Source organism: Meles meles, chromosome 5 (genome assembly GCF_922984935.1).
Source record: "Meles meles chromosome 5, mMelMel3.1 paternal haplotype, whole genome shotgun sequence".
Lineage (NCBI taxonomy): Eukaryota > Metazoa > Chordata > Mammalia > Carnivora > Mustelidae > Meles > Meles meles.
In genome coordinates, this window is record NC_060070.1 from 40,019,042 (window position 1) to 40,042,646 (window position 23,605).

Here is a 23,605-nt window from a genome sequence, read left to right on the forward strand (position 1 = left end):
TTGAAAACGATTTCTTCACATTGTTTTCAATGCCATACAATGTGTACCTATACCTTCAGAACATTTATTATTAATGTTCAAATATTTTAAACATTGACTTAAAACAGATAATGTGTCCCACTTCCGATCTGCCTTGCTCCTTGAAATGACACAGTTTCCAAACAATGGCATCACGGGTCCTTATAATTTCAAACACACCCTTGAGATATTTAGCAGGGTACTTATATATTTTGCTTTTATTCATCACTATTTTAAATTAAATTAGACATCTCCATGAGAAAGTACATAGATATATATACATATAAATATGAAGAACATATGTAAATATATCTTGCATGTATTTTGAATCCACAAAGAAACCATTATCTGATTGGGACATGTGTTTAATAGGAAAATTATAAACATGAAAGATAAGTTGAATTAAGAGGGACTTTTATTTATTGATTTTTTTAGATTTTTTTTTTTTGAGAAAGACATCACACACAAAACTAATCTGTAAAAAGTAACTCTAGATGTAAAGTTTTTGTTAGAGCTAATTTAAAATCTCAGCAATTAAGTTAGTCAGAAAACTATCATCTTTAATTCTGAGAGTTGAGACATCATATATCAAGACAATTTATTGTTCTAGATAGAGTCATAGTCCCCTTCCTTGTGGATCACTCAGCCATCTAGAGGATGTGATGAGTTCATACCAAATTGAAATAAAGTTTCAGAATGTGGCCAGTGGTTTCCATCTTACTTAACTACCCTAAAGTTTATAAAGCCTTTGACCACTCCATCTCTTGAATGCTTTCTTCCCCTGATAACTTTGACATTCTCTCTTCTGCTCTTCCTCCTACTTTTCTGGTCATTGACGTTTGGTTCATTTTCTATGGTCTTTCTTTTAATGTATCCACAAAATCCTGACATTTTCTTGAGGATTTTTTTTTTCCTCAATACACTTGATCATACTTAGATATTTCATTCACTTCTATGATTTAAAATGATTTAAACTACCACTGTTTTATGTTCAGGACTCATAAATATATTAATAGATTTCAAACCTAGCAATCTACTTTTTATTTCCACTTGCAGACAGAAACTTACTCACCAAATTCTTTTTCCTTCCCTACAAGGCATTCAGTTAAACTAAATTCCCCAGTGTCCGGCAAAGGCAGGAATGACATGTGATTGACTGACGTATGACTGATGCAATGAATGTATGCTGATATGACACAGGCTTCTTTCAGGTCTAGCCTATAAAATAATTTAACTAGAGCCTTCCTTTCTTTTTGCTGTTCCATGAGCTCCACGGAGATGAGTCTAAGGATCTAGAGAAGGGTGGACAGAAGGATGAAAGTAGTCTTGATGCTTGAGTGGCTGCTTTGAGCATAAACTCCCCAGACACCCATAACTGAGCTGTGATATTGATGAAATAGAAACTTGTACTGGGTTAAGCTCTGAAGTCATTATTTATTACTATAGTTAGCCTACTAACACATATCTTAATTAGCCTGATGTTGAACTTATAGCCTATTCTTTGAAACTATCTTCTCTTCCTATTTTTCTCTTATTCAGATGCCTAAGCATGGTGCAGAGACAATATCGCTACCTGGCTATTTATCATTATGGTTCATTATTCTCTCCTCTCTCCCCCTTCCATCCTTTCACTATTTCTCCAGGGTTATTCAGAGAACTCTCAGGCCCCAGTCCCTGCTCACAGAGGATCATTCCAATGCCCTTAATACCCACCTATACCACCACCACCACCCCTGCAGCAAACCTAATTAACGCCTAGCCAGCATCAATATTTGCATGTATCCATCCTGTGCTTACTTCCATCACAGCAATTATCATCTTATATATATTTCTGTCTTTGTCTAGACTGAACATTGACTATAAGAATATTATTCTTAAATCTTTTTATCTTTAGCAAAAATCACAGGGCCTGGCCCATAGCATACATTCGGTAAGCATATGCTGAAAAAGATGTATGATATGATGGAAGTTGCTCTAAGGGTGTGTCAGTTCAGCTCAACCAAGATCATGTATTGGCTGTGTATATAGTACGAGGTGCTTTGGATACTAAAAATGTGTAACATGTGCTTTGACCTACAGTTTACACTTAATAGCCTAATACAGGAAAAAATCTTCTATAAAACTGAATTTTAATTGCAGTTCTATTTAAAGGTTAGAAGTTGTACCTGCAGAATGACATACCTTTAACAGCACTGGCTCTGGTGCTTAGTGAGAGCAATGAATTTTTCTAATGTTAAATCAATTTGGCACTAGTCTTACTGAATTGAACTTCAGTATGACTTTTAATTCTGTCCCATTTTCACCATTCCCTCTGCTCTGCCTTTGTTCATACCCTTTCCATTTCTCGTTTGCATTATTTCCCAATATTTCCAACCTAGACTTCTCTCTCTTATGTCATCAAACTGACTTGTTACTTGAACATCCGTAACTGAGTTTTCCATTTGTACCACAAACAGCATGGCTTTGAATTTATTCTTTGTCCTCCCTCAACTCCTTAAGTCTTGTTCTTTCTTCCCTTTGAAGCCCTAATTTTGGTAAATATCATTAATTGCTGCTGATCTTCCCAGCCAGAAACATAGGAGCCTCTGTTAGTCTCTCCACTAAATGGCCATCAAATCTGTTTCTTGTTCTCTATCCTCTCCATTACTATCTAAGCTTATTTTTCACCTAGACTAATGCAATAGTTCAATCATAATTACCTGCAGAGTTCACATTCCTGTACCAACACCCCATCTACACTTTCTTAAGGTGACCATTATAATATTCAAATCTGACTATATTCTCTCATTATAAATTCTTTCCCCATGGAATAAAGCCCCCGCTCCTCAGCTCTGCATCACCCAGATTCCCAGCATCTCATCATGCCATCCTCTCACTTTCCTGTGTACTCTGACTATATCCATAGTTTGCAGCTAAGTGAATGTGAAATGCATTTTTGTGTTTGTATACCCTTTTCTTATTATAATGTCCTCTGTTTTCTTTCTCCTAGCTCTAATTTGCCCTTCTAAAAGCTTAAAATATAAGTAGGCCAAAATGGAAGAGACTATGACACAAAATAATATGTTCTCTTTCACTTGAAGTATTTTTGTAGTTGCTGGAAGATCAAGCTGCATAAGATATATCCTTGATTCCATCAATTGACAGAATTTGTAAAGCTCTCAAGACACAGTAACTGTAATAATAATTAACATTAAATATTAATATTTACTAAGAAACTGGTCTGAATCCAGAATTTAGTTGCAAACATTTAGCTGAGATTAACTACAACCAATAAATAGGGTAGTTGGTATTCGGGGACAATGTCAACAGATAATAAGAATGATGATGAAAATATGTACATATCTATATATGACCCCCATCTAATTCAGCCTGGACAGATACAGTAAAAGAAATTTTTTTCCCAGTGTAGCCAGTAAACATTGATTCTGCTCAGAACTCCCAAAATAGATTTGTTCTGGATGAAAAAAGAGATAAGAAGTCACAAAAGAGAAAGTATCTTAAAAGATAAACACTAGCAGAATGAAGTGATCAGTCTTCTTCAATTATCCCAAGAGCTTACACATATGTGTAACATCAGTTCAACTCAATAAACACGTACTGGACGCTAACAAGATAAAATATGTGGAATATCCAGAGTCGAAACTTGATAAATTTGGCAGGTAAGATTACATATTCTTCAAGAATAATGCCATTGGTTATTCTGTCTTAGAATGTCTGCTGTGAGTTGTGCAAAGGTCTAATTAATCCCTATAGATAGTAGGGTAGCCAGCCCATGTTGCCTGTGCGAAGAAGAAGAAGAAGAAGAAGAAGAAGAAGAAGAAGAAGAAGAAGAAGAAGAAGAAGAAAGAAAGAAAGAAGAATGGAGCCCAACATATCCTGAATGTATCACATTAAATAGCAATTAAAGCATTTTATACTGCCTGTATGTTATCCTTACAATCTATACATTAATGTGTTCAGTATTTATGCCAGTATATTTACTTGATTTTTTTGACATTTTATAACATTATAACTCAACATATACAATGCCTATATTCCTGGCAAAGCAACATATAAATCAAGCCATATTTTCACTAAGACTTCCATTGTAATTGTAATGCTGCTTGATCTTGATTTTGTATAGATTGTGGTATGAAGTGGCTCCAGACATGTCACTTCTGTTTCTGGGTTAACTTTCTTCTAACCGTGACTTTTATTATTAAGAATGAATTATTTATAGCTTTCATTTTGTATTTCAGGTACTCAGTGGCATTGCCGTCAACGCTTCAAACCATGCCAAGGAAATAAAATAACATTCCTCATAAAGGAGAATCCGTATATTCTCAATATTATACAAATATCAATATCATTAAAAGCATCTTTAGATTTTTTTTTTGAATCTATAAAATCCAATCTAAGTAGTAGCCATATTCAAACCCAGCTTCCAGTTGCCCTCCTCTATTCAGATCGTTGTGCCCTAAGCCCTTCCTATATAGAAATGTCAGCAATATCAGAGCCATTTTAATTAGCACTAATATCACAGATTTGTTTTAGAAATACCATCTAGTTCACATGTTCAGTTTTCCTAAGCAATGTTTGCCATTCCATGATGAACTGTCATCTATTCTAAAACTATGCATTTGCTTCCTTCCAAGCAGTAGGCTGAGAGACTGCCTGTTCTGTCTCTCCTCTCTGGTACTGGATCCCTTGGGGAAAGAAAACAAAAAAACAAAACAAAACACAGTATCCAAATGTCAGCTAAATGAAGAGTTTCCTTTCCTGCTGTCTCCTCTGACACAGTAACTCCTGGGAAAACTCTGTGGAAGAAGTTACAGTGTTCCAAGACTGGAAATGTTTTGTTCTCTCTCTCACCAGCTTCCATGTCTTGAGTAGTCAGATGGTGCTCTATCAGCCAAGACACCACCCTCAAGTGGAGACTCTCCAGAAAGTCCTTCTGCCTCACAAGGCCCATTCTCCCCTCCAAGACTACCATGCCTGAGTTATACCACATTGATTTGAGGCAAGTGGCTAAGAGCCCTCCTCAGGGTGCTCAGGGTTCAGGGTGCTCTGCCTCCTCCCCCCCCCTTTTTTTTAAGTTTGTTTGTTTGTTTCTTTCTTTCTCTTTCTCCCTCCTTTCTTTCTTTCCTTCTTCCCTTCCTTTCTCCCTCTTCCTCTTTTTTTCCTCCTTCCTTCCTTCCCTCCCTCCCTCCTCTTCCTTCTCATCCTCTTTTTCTTTTCTTCTCTCTTAATTTGTTGAAAGGTATAGAAAGCTACAGAAAAGATGTCTATTATTTTTTTGCCTTAAAGAGAGTGTGGTGAACTATTGTGTATGGCCCATTTGTCTCTGAGATTTTTCTCAGGGATCTTGCCAGCTGAGAAGACAGCTGCCCTAGAGAGGAAGAAGACTTAACAATTTAGTGTATTTCCTTTCTTTTTCCTTCTAAAAGGAAATAGTGTATTTCCAAGCAGTGGGAAGGGCACTTGGTTTCATTTTCTTCCAATCAATGAGTCAACAGATATTTCTTGAATAATTGCTGTATGTGTCAAACAAATATAGGCTCTGGGAATAGAGCAGTAAACAAAAGAGACCAAGTCCTTGCCTTCATAAATCTTACAGTCTCAGAGCAAGTAGAAATCTGCTTAATCCTCACTCCTTACCACTGAACAGTGACCTTATCTCTCCTTGATATCCCGTTCTCATCAAGGAGGCCCAAAGGAGATGTAGGACACCAATGTTCCTTTGTATAATTACAGTGCCTTAGTCTATATGTATGTTTCTTATATCAGAACACCTATCCAGATACCCCTAAAATAATTCCAAGCCACTTTTTTGTTTATTATAACTATATGTAAATCATATTGAAAATATTGGGTCATGATCTGACTTCCAATTCACTCCTGTCAGTGAAGAGGTTGTATAAATGCATGAATACACACACACGCACACACACACACCACACACAAACACACAGTGACAAAAATACAAAGCTAAATATCTCTAGTAAAAAAAAATGCAAATGAATTTCACTGCCATATTATTTTCCTAGTAGGAGAACTTAGCGGAAATTTTATGAGGCATCACAGCACCCATAAAGTGTGTTAAATAAATAAGTGCATTCCTGAACACTGTGGTATAAATTTGATGTTACCTTCAAATATGGAAAAAGAAGTCTGTGATATATATATCCATTTGGATTGTGGATTTGTTTAACTGGTTATCACTAATCCCCCATTGAAATGTAATTGAAAATTAATACATCTGGCAGTAAAAAATATGACCATTAAAGAAAGTTCACGCGTGATATTTTTATAGAGTTGCCAAGTCTCTTGAATTTGGAATGTGGGACAGACGGTCACATGGTGAATTGTTCTCACTCACTAATGCTTTCTGCTGCTTCACTGATTTTTGATCTTCCGACGACTTTAGTCTCATTCAGAATCTATGGCAAAATGAGAGGTTCCCAATTGTCTTCAGAAAAGATAAAAAATCTCATTACATCTGTGACAGAAAATTATATAAATTTTATAGACCTAAGCCAAATCAAAGCCTTCCTAAATTTCTAGGTCCTTCACTGGGAAATTTTGAGTTTACATCTAAGTGAAAATGATCTTTCTAAGAATACAATGTGCTCAAATCCTTATTTTTACTAAACTTTCCTTCATTTATTAAATTCACATTCAATAAACATATTCATTCAGTCATTTATTCAGTTAGTCATAATTCAATAATTCATAATTCTTGGCTAAAAAGTCATAATCCAAAGTAAACAAGTCTGGTTGGGCTACCATAAAGAAATACCACAAATTGGATGGCTTAAACAACAGACATTTATTTTTCACAGTTCTGGAAACTAGAAGTCCCAGAATGAGACTCTGGCAGATTCTGTTTCTGGTAAGAGCTCTCTTCATGACTTGCAGATGGCTGCCTTCCTGCTGAAACCTCACATGGCCTTTCCTCTGCAGTGTGTGCAGGGAAAGAACACTCTGATCTCGTCCTTTTCTTAGAAGGACATCAGTTCTACTAGGTCAGGGTTTACCTTTATAACCTAGTTTAACCTTTACTACCTCCTTCTAGGGCTCTATTCCAAATACAACCACATTGAGGGTTACAACTTACCAGATAAGAATTTTTTTTTTTTCAAGAGTTTATTTATTTGACAGACAGGGATCACAAGTAGGCAGAGAGGCAGGCAGAGAGAGAGACGGAAGCAGGCTCCCCGCTGAGCAGAGAGGCTGATGAGGGGCTTGATCCTAGGACCCTGGGATCATGACCTGAGCCGAAGGCGGAGGCTTCAACCCACTGAGCCACCCAGGCACCCCCTGATATGAATTTTTAAGGTGAAACAATTCAGTTCATAACACTAGGGTACCCATTTTTCATCATTATAAAATAAAATGAATGTTACTTTTGACATTTCATGATAAGACAAAAGCTTTTCTATTCCTGTCCTTGCAAAATATTATTAAGAGGTAGATATTATACCTGCTGACTGGCAAAAGAATTATTGGTTCTGAATTAGCTTAATTCTGAACCTCAGTGGCAAACAGACTGTAAATATCACTTATGCAGGGTTCAGATCCAAATAGTTGGTAATGTGGCTATGAAGCAAAAGAACAGGTTTTCTTATGTGGCCTAGGAAATCAAATTAATCTTTACTATCAATCTTATATTTAGATATGCATAGTGGCGCTTTCATACACGACACCAACAAATAAGGTATTTTATGACAGGTGTTGTATTATGCAAATTACAGCACTTAATTACTTCTGAGGGTTGCATTGGTTAAATACCACCTCTCCATTGCTCTTGGCTACAGCTGATTGGATGAGAGCTGTTATCTGTTCTAAGATTGATTAACTGAAGATTAGTTGGGTTAGTCAGGAGCCAATGAAGGGGCCAGTTAACAAGTTTTCACTCTTACAGTTTATGGTGATAAACTAGAGCAATTTTTCTTAGAAATTTGAGCCAGAGTTTCTTAACAAGTCTACCAGTTACAAGCAGCACCAGAAGATAAAGACCCAATGAGAACAGTGAGTGGGTGTGTGGGTGGTGTGAGGAAGAGAGGAGGGCAGAGCTCTCCCTGCAGAGCTCTGCAGCAGGATTTCGGGGATGTCTCCTGGAAAGGTGTGCAATAAAGAATTTAACCTTGCCCAAAGAGAAGTCAGTCCTTTGCCTTCTGTTCCTGCAAAGTAATTTCCAAACCTGTGAATGCTCTGCCTGGTAAAACTACCTTTGTTTATCTGGAGGCCTTGGATCATTCCAGATTAGTCTAACAATGTGATTTAAGTGGGAGGCCTTGGGTCACGTGGTATCAGCCAGACTTCCAGAACAACTAGAGACTGAGGTTAGCCACATGGTTAGTCATAAGTAAAAACTAAGTACTGGATTCAAGGCTTAGGATTCAGCTTTGGTTGGCAATACTCCATGTATATTGTCACACTTTGTTTCTGGAAGAGTTAATGCTGTCCTTGACTTCACAGGGAGAAGACAATAAGAAGCTCTGGGTTTAAAACATTTCTGATTCCCAAATTTCCTGGTATACCTGTAGGGCATCTAAAACAGCCATATAGTTTATTTATTTTTTTTTAAAGATTTTATCTACTTATTTGACACAGAGAAAGAGAGATCCCAAGTAGGCAGAGAAGCAGGCAGAGGAGGAGGGGGAAGCAGGTTCCCTGCTGAGCGGAGAGTCTGATGTGGGGCTTGATCCCAGGACTCCGAGACCATGACCTGAGCCATGGTCATGGTCACTGAGCCGAGCAGGTGCCCCAAGACATATAGTTTAAGTGTAGCTTTTGTTCTTCCTGTGAAACTGGGTTGTATGACTCTTCCCTGGTACCTGTGAGGCTCAGCCACATGGATACCTCCCTTCTGTGGGGAGGTATCCATGTGATATCACAGATCTCTCAACAGTGAACTTTTCCACATAAACATAGGTAAGGAACTATATGAGAACATAATAAACCCAGAACTGTAGTCAAAGAAATGGTGTATATTTCAAATTTCTTTAGTTTCTTTAATTCACTCTTGCAAATAAGGTGCAGTGAAATTCAAACTCTTGTAGGAAAAATTGGTTATAGTCTATGACCTCTGATAAGGAATGAGGACAAGAAACCCAATATGGATAGTTGTAGAATAATAACAATTTTTAAAAATGCTGTTAAAACTGAGGGTTGCTGGGGGGTGGAGTGGGGTGGGAGGAATAGGGTGGTTAGGTTATGGACACTAGGGAAGGTATGTGCTATGGTGAGTGCTGTGAAATGTGTAAGACTGATGATTCACATACCTATACCCCTGAAGCAAATAATACATTATATGTTAATAAAAATAAGTAAATAAAAATAAAAATAAAATAAATAAATTTTTTAAAATGCTGTTAAAATTTCACCCTTCAGGTTTAGAGAAACATTATTCTAAGGTCGCTGGTAAACTTTATGAGATGAACGATGTCTTGGTGGTTATCCTTGTGTTTACCCTGCTGGTGTTGTGGTGCCTCCCAATGCTTTGGATGCTTCCTTTCACACGGTCACTTTCACACACACACACACACACACACAGTCCTAGAACTCATTTCCTTGGGACCCTGTTCCTTATTTTCCAAGGACATAGGTTCCTAATATAATAAACTTATCCATGCCGAGTTATTTGGTGTTGTTGGCTTAATATATAACTACTCAGAGAGGATATTTGTATTTTTGGCAAGATCTTGCATGTCTATCCACAAATAAAAGAAAAATCTCTAAGGGTAAGCCTTTAGGTAGACCAGTAGTGGGAGTCTTTGGCTGCAGTCATTTTGGAAAAGCCTTCAGAGACTCGTGTTCCAGTCTGCCACTAGTGAACTGCGAGGCTTCAAACACAAAATTTAATCCTCATCTGTGTCCTCAACTGTAAAATGAGAGAACTGGTCCTACAGTCACATACAAAAGAGTCTCTGCCAACAACTGAACGTATTTTCTCTTTGTGGAGTGACCATATGTCCAGGTTTGCCAGGGACAGTGACAATTTATACATACTGTTTCAGCATAACTATTAATTAATTATTAAGTGTGCCTCCTTTACTTGGAAAAGCAGCCCAGTTGTGATGATATCCAAGCAAATTGTCTGCCAAATGCCCAGTTTAAAGGAAACCTTTCTCCTTATCACTGTCCTGATACCCGCATAGCGGTGAGCATAAGTAAGACTTACCCACCAAACTCCCCAGTACCTGACTGGGGCAATGTCTTTTTAAAACTGTCAAAATGGGGGCGCCTGGGTGGCTCAGTGGGTTGAAGCCTCTGCATTCGGCTCCGGTCATGATCTCGGGGTCCTGGGATCGAGACCCGCGTCGGGCTCCCTCCTGGGCCGGGAGCCTGCTTCCTCCTCTCTCTCTCTCTGCCTGCCTCTCTGCCTACTTGTAATCTCTGTCAACTAAAATAAATAAGATATTAAAAAAAAAAAAACCTGTCAAAATGACTGAGCCATTTTATACTTAAAAAGTATTAATATAAATGTTCTATGTTTTAAAAAAAGACATTGTTTTGGTTTTTTATTATATTATTTTTTAGAAAATCAATATTATATTTTTCCTTCATTCTTTAATCTTTTTTACCCCCTATCCTTCACCCCCAGTGCAGTAAATCAGAAGGGAGCAAAAGTGACCCAACTCTAATTATCTAGGTTTACATTTTACTCAGTTCATTGAAATCCTCCCTTTCTGAAAATCTCCTCCATCCAGGAGACTCCAATGAGCATACTCATGTTTCAAACAAATCTGCTTTTTTTAGTCATCAAAAGGTATTTTCTTTAATAAGTGAGGCTTGCCAGGCCCTGCAGCCATGTTGTTTATTTTATAGCAAGCACAAAGACAATTTATTTTTTTAAATACTATAATTAGATTAGTGTTCTCTTTACTAAAGCATCTGTAGGAAAATGAGAGTGTGTTTCTTTGAATGAATGACCAGACATTTATTTTTATTAAATCTGAACTCGTCCTCTGAGATAGCTGAATTTAATTTTATGTTCTAATACAACATGTAATATTCCAACTTTTTTTCAGATAAATTCATGGTTCCCCCAAAAAGGAGGTTGGGTTGAATTGAATCTTCTGATTCCAATTTTATGAACTGCATTAAAATCTCTCTAGGGCGCAGGATTATGTTTGTGTTGAAGAATGACTACATTAAGGTATGTATTTGCATACATAAACAAATATATGTGGATGGTTATCTATGACCTATCATTGATACAGAGAGTATCATAGGATATAATAATATTTATATTTGTTTTGGCTCTTAGGTAAAGACTAAAAAGTTTTAGAAGTGCTGTTTATAAATCAAAAAGATTAAATAGGTACATTTTTAACGTTTTGGAAGCTGGTTTATCAACATTGCATCCATAAAGTGGTTCCTTAGAGCAGCAATTAAATCACCCAGAGAATAAGTCATTACCTCTTGAGCACCTACCTTTTCACATTGGTGTAGCCAATAAGGAAAATATTTCTACTCTCTATGCCCTTTTAATCTTCGTTGATAAAAGCAATTTAGTATTGGTGTTATACCTTTAACAAGGGAAAATTATTCTAGTTCTCTGTTGTTGTGTAACAATAAAATTTTCAGACTGAGTAGCTTAAAATAACAATTTATTCTTACCTTTCATAGTCCATGAGTTGCCTGGGTTCATCTGGATGGTCTTGTGTGATGCTTTTCAAGCAGTTAGAGTAAAATGATGCGTAGGGCAGGCGTTTTTTGAAAGGCTCAACCTTGTTAGACATCCAAGTAAGCTTCTTATCACACATAACTGATTTCAGCAGCAGGAAACTGGCCAGTTGCCTTCTTTTCTACATGACCTATCCCTATGGCTAGATTGGGTTGCCCTACAGTATGTCTGTTTCAGAATAATTAGATTTCTTATATGGGAATTAACTTCTCCCAAAACAAGTGTTCTAAAAGCCCAAGGCAAAGATGCATGGCTTCTTATATCCTAAACCTTGGAGGGTATATATCATTGTTTCCACTCCTTTCTGCTTGCTATACAGGACCATCTCAAATTTAATATAGGAGGGGACAGTTAGGTACATAAGAGTCAGAAGACATGATTCATTGAGATGTGATGGGGAGGAAGTCAGAATGTGTAGATAAGCTACCATAAAAATAAAACAAATGTGATTTTAAATTCAGTCATGATTAGGAATAAATATCTATTCTTCAAGTTTACAAATTTGCAAAAAAGTTTCTTTTATAAACTTAAGAAGTCTACATTCATCTCCTTAAATAGCCACTTTGATACATATTTTTAGTTTTATTATTATTCTTTTTTAAAGTATAGAATTGTAGTTATGCTTTGTTATTCCTTTATAAAACATTTTTAATTATAATAATGTTATGACTTAAACAGGCGTTAATGGGCTGGCCTAAGGATGTAACCCAGCTCCTGACAGAATTGTTTGTCAACCTTTGAGACATAATGTATTTGAATCATGATTAATTCTCATAGCCAAATAGCCAAGCAGTTATACAAATTGCTACAAAGAAAATAATGTTTAAGAAAATATCTCTATGATTGCGTTATGATCTAACAAAGGAACTGTTGAGGAGGCAAAAAAAAAAAATTACCTTTTTAAGGTTCTTTTGCCCAGTCTATGGGTTAAATTGACATGAAACAGATTAACAGGAAAAAATCAAATTTGATTATGTACATACAGGGGCTCCGTAAGACTCCACAGACAGTCAGGCAATTGAAGCTTAAATGTTATTCTGAACTATGGAGAAGGGAGTAGGGGTGTAGGACCTTAAAGAGAAGAAAGACAATCCACAGGAAGTTAAAAAAAAGAGTAAATATTTGGTAAACAACTCTTTTCTGGACAATACAGAAACAATGAGATGCAGAGAGAAATTTTAGCAAATGGACCTTCTAGGGTCCTCCCTCCTTTTGACACTTCATTCATATTAGACACTTACTATCTGTGGTGATAGCTGCCTCTTGAAACAGATCTGTCTAAATTCTTTTAGGTATCTGGTGGGTTGAGGGGGACAAAAAAAAAAGAGGAAATTTTCTTGAATCTTTTGTTTCTTAAATATATTAAAAAAATAAATCTAAAGCAATCCACATGCTAAAGAGACCCATTTTGAGATGGCAAATTTTGCTCTTCTACAGAACATATCATTTTTTGAGTGATAACAATAGGTTCTAGAATTGTACAGTGATTTTGAGCTTAATTATTACTATTCATAAAATAGAAATTAAGTTATCTTCAAACTATACTTTAGATATTAAAATATCAAATTTATTTACTAGGTAAATTCTTATTCAATCCCTACCTCTCTTTATTTTTAGAAGCATAAAAGAGCTAAAGAAATATATTATTTTTATGATAATTTCCAAAGAATACCCCCCAAATCTTCTTACCTAGATGAAAAAATACAGGTTCTACTAAATAGAAAGTTATTATTCTCAAAGAAAAGACTGGAAACCTTATAAACTACACAAAATATTTAGTAAAGTTTTTAAAAAATGGCTTTTTCTTTCCTCTCTTTTGAAACACTTTCTTCCCATTTAAATCAATATATTTAAAATGAATGTAATCACTATTTCTTTGTAACTTCCTCCCAAAACCACTGGAATTATAAACACTAAAGATTTCCATTTAAATAAAAGGTTAGACAAAGTTCTAAAAGTAGCTAAAATGTTGGAATCTGATTTTTCCACAACTAAATGGATCACAAAGCTATTCTGATTGAGATTCATTGTTTTGAAATAGATGTTATCCTAAGAGAAAGTTCACTTAAGATATTCTTTGGAATTTAGGAATAGAAAATTTATTGGAAACCTTTTAGATATGGACCCTAAATAGACTATATTGTGAAACATCAGACACAGGGAAAATAAAAAGAGGCAGGAAGTTAAGTAGAAAAAAAAAAAAACACCTTAAAATATTTAAAAAACAAAAAGAAAAAAGAAAAAGGCAGAATAACAATTGAAAAGAGAAAAATAGATGCAAAGTGTAACATTCTGATGAACTGAGTGAAGTAGAAATATTTATTCAGTAAAGAAATTATTCTTAAGACATTCTGAAAAAGGGGAAAAAATGAAAACTAGCATAACATCTAGAAAAATGTTGCAGAAAATTGAAGTCATAATGTATAATTCAATTTTAACCTTTAAGTCACAGTATACTAGATTAGATCTATCAAGCAAGGTTGAATATTATTCCTTTGTTTTATATTCTGATCTTCTACAACTATAATATTTTGTTCACCTGTTTTGAGAACTGATTTGATTGACTGATGCTCTCAATGACATTCCTTTCTTCAAAATAAAACCTCAGTCTATTTGTGGATAGATATGTGAGATGACAATGTCATTTAATTAGACATTTTTTTCTCCTTGTTTTCCATTCATAGATGAATTTGTCCTGAAATCTGCCCCGAAGTTTCTCTGCAATGAATAGCATTATCTTGTATCTTTTGGTGTAGTTTCCTTAATTTCTTACCAGAGTGATTAAGTTTTCTATTTTTGTTTATTTTTGTTTTTTAAAGATGTTTTATTTATTTATTTGAAAGACAGAGATCACAAGTAGGCAGAGAGGTAGGCAGAGAGAGGAGGGGAAGCAGGCTCCCCGCTGAGCAGAAAGCCCGATGCGATGCGGGGCTCGATCCCAGGACCCTGAGACCATGACCTGAGCTGAAGGCAGAGGCTTTAACCCACTGAGCCACCCTGGCACCCCCTAGAGTGATTAAGACTTTTGTTTTATTTTGTTTTGTTTTTGTTTGTTTGTTTTTCAGATCAGAATTCCAAGACTTGATGCTGTGGTAAGAATGCGTTGGTAAAGATGATAATGGCGGTGATGGCGGAGATGTTATAGGCTGATTAGATATAGAGTAAACAAAACAAAACAAAAATATTAAAGTGAAAATTGATAAAGGAGAAGGTTTAGGATTTTTTTTAATAAAGGGAATGGGGTGTTAAAAATGAGACAAAATTATTCCAGCTCCAAAATGGACTTGCTTATGCTCCATGTCACCAAACTGAGACTTAATTACAGTTTCAAGTCTCCCAGAAATGGAATCTAAACCAGTCAATCAGAAATTGCCTGGTCAGCACTAGTTAGGAAATATGCTCATGGATCCCTGCCGACCCCTAAAGGAAAGGAACTTTGCAATAACCAATTCAACATTTTTGCCTAGTGTAACCTCTTTGTTCCCTTCCCTTCTGCCTATAAAAATCTTTCATTCTGTACAGTGCTTCAGACCTCCTTTCTACCTGCTAGATTGAGTGTTGCCTGATTCGAGCTCATTTCTGCTCACTAAACTCTTAACCTTTTAGATATGTCTTAGCTTATTTTTTAAGAGGAGTATTTTCACTGTTATGCTACATAATTTAAAAATGAAAATGAGTCTGTCTTCTGGCTCACGCGGAGAAGTTTATGTGGGAAGCCATATTTTCCAGATAGTAAATACCTAAGTGTGTCTTCTCTCTGAGCGTACTGTTGCTTCCTGTTGAGCCTAGCAGTCATGGTGACTCGGCCCTTTCTTCTGTTAAAGAGCCTGCTCTGCCTCTGCTTTTGGACTTGTTTCTCAGCCCTCTATCTGAAGCTCTACCTCAGGGCATCCTTGAAATTTGTCTTGTAATTTCTCCACTACAACTCATGATACAACAACTGCCTGGGGCCCCTGGTCTCTTTTCCCTTCATAACCTCTCCCTGTACAATGTTTTATTACCATGACCATTGGTTTAAGTTTGTAGCTTGTCATTCTCAATCTTGTTGGCTGTGATCTTGTCTTGTTTGTGCATAATTCTGAATAAACTACTCAGGAAACTCATTATGCCCATTCTGATATTAACTCTCTAAGAGGATTGAGAATCCCTGAGGAAAATACGCAATAATTATTTTTAGAGAAAAACAAAATATTTTTGCCTTTTGGTTATCTCCTTATCTGGTGACCAATTGAATAAAGTCTGTCTGATTAATTATGCCTCAATAAAATACTGATAGCTATAAAATAACTTATTCTGTTCCATCAGAGTATGAAATAATTATCTAATTAACTTAGCTTCTAGCCAGTAAATACCTTGCAATTAGTAAATACTAAATAAATGTTGAATAAATAATTATCTTTAAATAACTTGGTCTTATACAAATTTGCTTTTACTACTTTTGACACATTTAAGCCATATACCTGACAATTGTGAAGTTATTTTTTCATCTCCATTCATGTCTCATGTATATTTGTATTCAAATCTCATTGCTATTAGTCACCGGACAAAATTTGTATTATTATATTATACAGGAGGAAATGAAAATTAAAAGCACCCATAGTCCCAAACTTAGTGCCCAGATATAACTACCTTGAGTATTCTAGTATTTTTTCAGAAATGTGTTTGTGTGTGTATCTATATATATGTGTGTTGACAGTTGTATAACATTCCAACTATATTCTCCCACCCCTTTTTTTATCCTTTTGGAGTTTTAGTGATTTTGAAAAACTGATTGGTAAGAGTTCTTGTATTTTGCTTTTTCCCTACTATTTCACAAAGCATAATTTTCATACTGTTAAATATTCTTCAAAAATATACTTTTTATCAACTGCCCAATATTCTGTTTTATGGATTGCCATAATTCACTTACCAGTCATGGGTTATTGACCATTGCTGCTTTCAAAGTTTTGCTCTAACAAATAATGCCATGATGAAAATCTTTTGTTGCCATTCTGATTATTTCTTTAGGAAAGATTCCTAAAAATAGAATTGGAGAGTGAGTCTCTCTTCAGGCTTTTGTTGCATGTTGTCAAAGTCCTTTCCAGAAAGGTTGTATTCAGTTGCACTGTCACCAGTGACAATGTGCAAAAATGCCCATCTATCTGCATCTCAGGATGACTGGTATCCAAGGTACTCATCTCCACCAGGGGCGATCTGTGTTGTTTTCTAAGAATCAGCAAGGTTAGACACCCACAATTATTTGAGTACAAAATTAATTAAGATTTAAATCTTTACAAGTTTGGGAGGTAGGATGATCATTCTTTTGGAAGATACCTAACTGATGCCTGTTATGTGACAAGTAGAGGTGAATGTGTATGACTTGCAATCTGACATTGAAATCACAATAGTTTTATTTTGAACTTTTGCATTACTAGGAAACTTCGTTCCCTTTTGTATTGACTTTTTCTGCATTATTTCTTTTGTGAATTATCTATTCATGAATTTTACTCGTTTTTCTCTCGGTATTTTTGATTGTAATTTCTAAATATCTAGTGAGAGCTCTTTGTATATGATTTGCTGTTTCAGTATTTGCTGTGTACAGAATTGTACTACACTTTAATACTTGGGGTGATATGTCAGCTAGTTGTACCATCTTGAGAAAGTTAATTACTCTAAATCTCAGTTGAGATTAAAATAAAATCTACCTCAAAAGATTGTTGGGATAAACAAATGGCATAATTCATATAAACCTTTAAGCATGGGTTCTTAAATAGTAAGCACTCAATACATAAATATTAGTTTTACTATTAATGTTATTACTGCTATTTCTATTGCTCAGATAAGCCTGTCTCATCTGAAGATTAAAAATTAATCCATATATTTTTCCATTTATAAGTTATACAAACTTTCTCAGGTCACAGCTGCCTCAACATCTAAATTTTTCAATGTTCTCCTAGATCGACGGAATACCTACAACCATTAAGTTATGAGGTCCAAACAACTTAAGAAGTATTTATATCTTGCTAACAACTTAACTGTTTGAAAAAATGCACATAGATGAATTTTTTTAATTCTTATATAACCACAATTGCTAATGGGATGTCTGTACCCTACTAAATACTGCACAACTTCTCAAATCTTAGAATCAGACTGAAAACCACCACATTCACGTCCTCACACAGTAAGTTTTACACTCTATTTGCTTTGATCTCAGCAATAATTATGATAAAAAAAGATTGGATGTCAATGAAACAAATGTTGCACAATCTAATGAGGAAACTGTATGTCTGGACTTAGTAGCTCATGCAGTGTTTAACAGATGTCAAATACTACCGTTTCCCTTGATAATTAAAAATATCCCATGATGTCCCTGAACTGACCCCCTGCAGTATCCTTGGGGGTTTGGTGCAAAATTTAGGAACCATGGGTTACATGTTTACTTTAGTTTTTTTTCTTTTATATATAACTATCTAATTGGTTTATAGTTTACATTCAGTAATTTAAGAACGTACTTTTCTCTTTCATAGCAACACTTACCAACATCACTGAAAAATGTTTTCTTAGGGTTTAATACTTGCTTGATCACCAACCAAAATAATACATAGCCCATATGCATCAGAACCACCTTGAATGCTTTAAATAATGCCAGACTTAGTCAGAATGAATACCGTTGGATAGGACACCAAAATCTGGATATTTTAAACAACAGTGTTAGGTGGCCCTTGGGGACCCTAAACTCAAAAATAATTTTCCTGGGATCTATTTCTGGATTTTCTGTTCTAGTCCACTAATCTTCTGTTAAGTTTAGGTTGATTTTAATTTCTTTAGCTCTCTAACATTTACTTTTCAGAAAGAAAAAAACCTACCTCCATCACTTTTATTTAAAAAATAGCTATCTGAATTTATTTATCCAAAAATAAGCTTGAAAATCTATATTTCTTTAAACTCAAAAAAAGAAAATCATAGCTTTATTCACATGGATCCCAGATATTTTCAGTCAGGCCTATAATTTCTAAATATTAAAAATTAACTATTATTTCTAAATATTTGAAATTTGCTATATGTGATTCTAAGTATTATCATCATTATTGTGGGTAAATACAAAATGTTTTATTTTTAGATATACGTCTTGACAAGTTTATGTTTTCTAGGTATATAACCACATGGCTTTAAATAATAATTTCTCTTCTATTTCTAGTTTATGACAAATTTCTATAATGGAACTTTAAAAACTAGGTAACAGATATCTTTGTCTTGAATTTCATTCTGGTGTTTCCCTGTTAAGAAAGACATTCTTGAGATACTTTTAATCATGTTAAGGAGGCTTATGTGTGTCCAGTTTTTAGGAGCTATCACTTAAAAATCTTTTTATTTTATTAATGTTAAAATATGTCCAAATGTCTTTTTTACTGAGATTATATATTTTTTTCTTACTTGTGTTTTAATATTTACTCAGTATGGAAAAATGACTTAGGTGTGTGAATTCCAATCACAACTCTACCACTTGCTAGCTATGTGACTTTGGGCAAGTTACTTTCTCTCTCTAAGACTCAGTTCTCTCACCTATAAAATGGTAATAATATAAGTGTACATGCACTGTTGTGTGGAGTAAATGAGTCTATAGATGCAAAATGTTTCAAACAATTCATGGCACATTATAAATGCTCAATAAAGTTTAGCTATCATCAGCATCAATATAATCACTGCCATATCACTGCCATTATCATGTGGACTGGATGAAAAATTGCTTTATCCTGATGAAAGATTCTTATAATAAATGATTGAATTTATTTGCTACATTTTATTTAAAGTTCCTACATCTGTGTTCACTAGGGCTATCATACTATAATTTTACTTCTTGAGTTTTCACAAGTTTTAATATCAAAGTTTTGTTATTTCCATAGCATATAAACTAACTTGCTATCATATTCTATACTTAAGATAAATAGCAGAGTAGTTATTTGGAGGGGTGGGTAATTCACAACTAAAACCATTTAGCCCTGCAGCTTTTTTCAAAGGCGAATCTTATATCATTATTTGTCTATTGAAGCAATGTGTACCTTCTTAAGCAAATCTTATTATCTTTTTTTTTATTATTATTACATTCAGTTAGCCAGCATATAATACATCATTGGTTTTTGATGTGTATTTTTAAGTAAATTATTTGTCCCATTAGTATTTTCTATTTTGTCAGTTTGGATTTATTAACTTAGAATAATAGAGCTTTTAAGCATTTTCTATATTTGCTATCATACAGCTTAGATAAATTCAGTGTATCCCTCCCATACCTGTAAGAGAAGGGAGGAGGGTGCTTCCCCTCTACTTCAAGCCACCTGAAGACACTTCAAGAGGGACTTCAAAGGGACCACTCAGAAAGCATGACGCATGCCCTTTGGAGTCTGAGAGACATGTTAGCCTGATGTCTGGCTCATGCTCAGGAAGTGTACAGGGTGACTAGTTGGTCCCTATGCCAGGAAGCAGTCTGTGAAGAGGGAGAGAATACACTGGGAAAGAGCAGACATTGTATTTCATGGCCTGGAAGGTGGGCCACATGGGAGAGAAGCAACGAAGTTCATCTTAAAGTTCAGGAGACTTCTTGACAAGAGTAAGGCAATTCAGTAGATGGTAGATTATACAGGATGTCTGAATGGAGAGTGGATTTTTAAGAAGTGGTGTGTGTGCCTGATAAACGTGTAACAGCTCTCTGGAGTGGTAATTAGGGATAATCCTACACCAATATATACCTGCTTAAATGAAACCTCTGCCACTATTCTCTCTCTCTACTCCCAACTCCTGAAAAGTTAAATCCAAAACAGAGCCTAGATGAAATCTCTCCATTGTTCAAGGTACAAAAAAAGAAAGAGAAGAGAAAAAGTAGATCCCAATCCTTGCACAATTCCAAACATGTTCAGCTGGTGCTGAAAAATTCCTATCAGGTATGAGATCAAATTTAATATGGATTCAAATAAAGTTTAATAATACAAAAGGTTGGGAAGTTTTGGAATCTTCCAAACATACATTTAAAGTATTGTAAAAGTAAAATCTACATAGCACAGTTAAATACAGTTTTGGGGGAAAAAATGAAATTAAATCATCAAAAAAATCTGAGATTCCTCAATATCCAGTTATTTACAGATTCAGAAAGATCGTAGGTTCTATGTTGATGAACAAAATGTGTTTTCCAAATATTTTCTCTGTATTACCAGTATATTCTTTATATCTAATATGTAATTGTAATTGTAATATGTAATTGTAATATGTAATTTTATTTTAGTCATATTATAGTTTTATATATATATATATATATATATATATAGTCATATATCTCTGTTCCCATACATATTTTAGAAAGTCTTCCATAGATTCTTCCTAAGTTTGACTTTTCCTTTTCTAAGGATAAGGGCTATTTCCTTTTCTCCTTTCAAAATAGACTAGAGGAGGCAAAGCAACTGGCATATGAAATTATATATGAGAAGAAGGTACAGGTTTATGGATACAGAGAAAAGGTCACTGACTGGGTGAAATATTTGTAAGAATTAGACATGGCACTGTAACATTTCAAAGCTAGTAAAACAGATAGACCAAGAAAGAGTTCAAATACAAAAGAAAAACAAAACATAACAAAGCAAAAAAAAAAAAAAAAAAAAAACCAAACCAAAAAACAAAAAACTTTATGATCAGGACAAAAGTAAATATTGGAGTGCATGCAAAAGTCTACGAAGGAAAGGGAACAGTCTTTCCCTTTGTGAATCAACATTTATCTGTCATCTATTCTGTGTTGAATAAATGGTATCACAACATATGCTTCTGGCCTCAGAGTCCCCTTCCCACAGTCTCCCTCCCTGTGGGAAGTAATGCAACAGAGAAAGGCCAGAGCGATGCCCACTCTGCAAGCTCTGGGCCATATCCCCTCCTACCTGGCGGGTCCTCACTGCTGTCCAGACAGAGCCAGCTTTTGTGTAAAGAAAGAACATGATGTTATTACTCAGAGCAAGGGTTACAGATTGGGGAACTTTAGTTAAGGGAGATATTAGGGATGCAGCTACCATGATGAAAATATCAAGTTCATAACTTTTATTGACTTCATCCTTTTAGTGAGTGAGAACAGAAATGAAATGACAAACCCAGGGAACTTTTCCCCTCATTAACCTGTGACTGATTCCTTGACCTCTTTGGTATTTAATCTCTGGATGATTGAAAACAAATGACACTGGCCTGAAAGATAATTTTCAGTAATTTCTGAAGGAGGGTAGAGCACAGTTAGTTGAAAAAGTATAATAAATCTATATTTTTCTTTGTTTAGGTTTTAAAAAATCACTTTTCTAATGAATTTTGAAGTCTGGGGTATCCCCAAAGTCTTAGTGCAGTTTTACATTTTGATAATTTCAAAATTTAATACCACAGATTTATTCTGAAAACAACATTTGAAAGATTAATCAACATTTGAAAGATATATTTTTTCAGAATTTTGAAATTTTTTTATATTTATTTATTTATTTATTTATTTGACAGAGAGAGATCACAAATAGATAGAGAGGCAGGCAGAGAGAGAGAGAGAGAGAGGGAAACAGGCTCCCTGCTGAGCAGAGAGCCCGATGCGGGACTCGATCCCAGGACCCTGAGATCATGACCTGAGCCGAAGGCAGCGGCTTAACCCACTGAGCCACCCAGGCGCCCCCAGAATTTTGAAATTTTTAAAAAGATTTTATTTATTTATTTGAGAGAATGAGAGAGTGAAAGAGAGCACAAGAAGGGGTGGGTCAGAGGGAGAAGCAGACTTCCCGCTGAGCACGGAGCCTGATGCGGGACTATCCCAGGACTCCAGGATCATGACCTGAGCCAGAAGCAGTCACCTAACAAACTGAGCCACCCAGGTGCCCAGAATTTTGAATTTTGAATAAACTATTTTTTATTAAAAACTTTTGCTTTGGGGGTACCTGGGTAGCTCAGGTAGCTAAGCCTCTGACTCTTGACTTCAGTTCAGGTCATCATCTTCATCTCAGGATTTAGTGCTGTGGCAGGTAGGCTCTGTGTTCAGTAGGGAGTCTGCTTCTCTCTTTCTCCCTCTGCTCGCCCCACCCTCTCCCCTCGGCACACACTCTGTCTCTCTCTCTCTCTCTCTCACATAAATTAATAAATCTTTAAAAACATTTTTTTGCTCTAGTTAATGTTTGTCACCTTCTATTAGAGAGGCTAAAACCAAATGCTAATATTAAAATTTTTATTAAAATTGTAAAAATCAATAAGTGCTTATTAAAGGTAAATAATGATGCTTTCAAGTGAACTTTTACATAAGTTTTAACATTTTCTACATCTGAACTTACCAAAGTTACACCTGTATTAAGCCTTCCGGGATATGGTATTTAAAATTTAGGCAGCAACTTTATGTTCTCCTGACTTGAAACACTTCTTGATTTAATATACTTGTACCATTTTTTGCAGCATTTATGGCAAAAGCTCTCAGTTTTTGTGAATTTTGAAAATGTAGTTTTTGTAAGTGTCAAAAACTAAGTCAGAGTGAGGGTAGAAAGGTGGACTTGGTACAGATGGATGTTAGGAGAGCAGCGGCGAGGGGCAGAAGGGATGCCTGTGAGCGGTAAAGACAGAGAAGCGAGCAATGCCAGTCACTACCAGGCAGCAGGCCGAGGTGACCAAGCAAAATCACTAATGAGCAGAAGACAGGAAGGAAATACAGAGGAACTTGACAGTCCTCAGAGTCAAGTCAGAAAAATTGGTTTTAACTGATACACACTTTCTTTGTGGTGTAATCGTGTTTTTAAATAAAGTTCTCTACACTTATTTTCTCAGAAGAAAGCATAAATCCTTATCTTTTTCTCATAATGTCACTTTAAGTGTTGATTGGATTTTTAAAAAAAATAAGATTATAACATCTGGTTCCTTATGAAGATGACATCCTCTAAAATTTTATATACA